This window comes from Cryptomeria japonica, chromosome 5 (assembly GCF_030272615.1).
Source record: "Cryptomeria japonica chromosome 5, Sugi_1.0, whole genome shotgun sequence".
NCBI classification, from domain to species: domain Eukaryota; kingdom Viridiplantae; phylum Streptophyta; class Pinopsida; order Cupressales; family Cupressaceae; genus Cryptomeria; species Cryptomeria japonica.
In genome coordinates, this window is record NC_081409.1 from 374,944,499 (window position 1) to 374,946,567 (window position 2,069).

A 2,069-nucleotide genomic window follows, 5' to 3' on the forward strand; every position below is an offset into this window, starting at 1 on the left:
TTTATATTGGTTTTCGGTTATTATCCCTCTGAGTAACTCGAGGAAGTCTATCTTGACTAAGAGGAGCAAGGATTGGGGGCATAATATTTTCTTGTTTTCTACTTGTAGGAATGATCCCAATGATCTGGAAACATCTAAATTAGCTGGGTGTCTGTGATAAGAGCCTTCACAACAAGGTGAAATTGCCTCACATACCTCGACTCCGCTTATTTGAATGCTACGGGGAGGTTCCCATCATTTCTTTGTCTGTTTTGAGGGAATTCCTTTATTGTGCAATCCGAGTCCATGCGTAATCTGTCCAAAGATATGAATGAAAAAAGGGTTATTACGGACAAGATCATTAAAAATTGCACATGAAAAGCAAAGAACTCTACTCTGTGTGCTATAATTGTAAAACACTCAATGATGAAAATTAAGCTGTTCAAATCCAGTGACTAGGTTTAGGTTGCATTTTGCATCTCATTTTGCATTTCATTCTGCATCTTGTGAATTTAGAGTGATTTCGGTATGGTAACAATGATCTCCTTATTTTCTGAATGAGAGTTGGAAGCTTCATCATTTCTTAGCTAAGTGGTCTCTTTTCATCATTTCTCCGATCGAGTACTTGTGTTTTGAGATGTTAGTTGCATACATGAGCATCTTATATAGATTCATACATTCACTATCATTCATTTGCATTCATCTTATTGTATAGAAAAATAAACATTTGCATTACTCATTACTCATTCACATTCATTTGTTTGCATATGAAAAGAAAGAAAAATAAGACATCCATATCCATTTGCATTCATACATTCATGCTAAAAAGAAATGCATACATATAGAATAAAGCATATAAAAGACATCTCATAAACAAATCAACACAAGTATGATGAAGTCAAATCGGATCTCGTATATATATATATATATATATATATATATATATATATATATATATATATATATATATATATATATATATATATATATATATATATATATATATATATATATATATATATATATATATATATATATATATCATGTCAAGTCTAAGGTACAAATGATGTCAAATGACATATACAAACTCCCATCGGAGCAAGAATTGTATAGGCTACAAAAAATTGGGGGTGTCTACAAAAAATATTCGAGCTACAAATAAACTAACTAGCACCCTCTCCCTCATCACCTGGTGGAGGAGGAGGAGCCTGATGACTAGGATCCTGACGAGGTGCCCGCGCTCCCTCTAATTGTGCCATATATTATGAGTAGGGTATCACCTGATGAGCAACAGGAACTGCAACACTATATGCTGCAACATAGTAGGCTGCCCTACTAGTCTGGTGAAGGACCTCCTATCGCAAGGGATCTATCTCTGCTCTCAGTGCTACAATCTGGTGATCACGCTCGACCCTCACCTCGGCAAGTTGTCGGTCCCGCTCCGCCAGCTGAGTCTGAGCCACTATCAACTGTGACTGCATCTCTGCAAGACATGCCCTCATTGACCGTCCAACGTCTGTCCCCTGCTCCCTCGCAGGCTCCTCACCTCCACCTCCACCTCCACCTCTAGCTCCACCCTGCTCGTCCCTCCGCAGCCGGATCTATCTCAGAGCTGCTCACTTCTCCTTAGTCCCACTCCTCCTAGGGATCCACCCTCACCCCGCTACTATCCACCCTCAGCTAGCACCTTGCTGCTGCTAGCACTAGGATCACCACCTATCCGCCTCAGAGCCTCGGCTCTCTGTCCCTGCCTGTGGCCCTGTCCCTGTCCCTGTCCCTCTGCTGGTGCGGGGGCATCATCTGGCCCTTCCTCTGGCCCAAATAAAGGTTGCTCAGGATTTATTTAATTTCCTTAAATGATGAAAGAAAATTTACCAGTTTCTCGTACGAGATAGGATCCTGTCTCGCACAATAAAACGTGATGCCCAACCCCAAACATGTGGAAAACTTGAAAATTGAACAAAAAAATTCAAATTTGGAAACACAAATAGGCTTAAGATCGACCACTTACCGCTAACTCGTAGTTTCAGGGTTGATTATGTCTTCTCTGGCACTCGAATCGATGTTGATGAGTAGGGACCACCATTTTC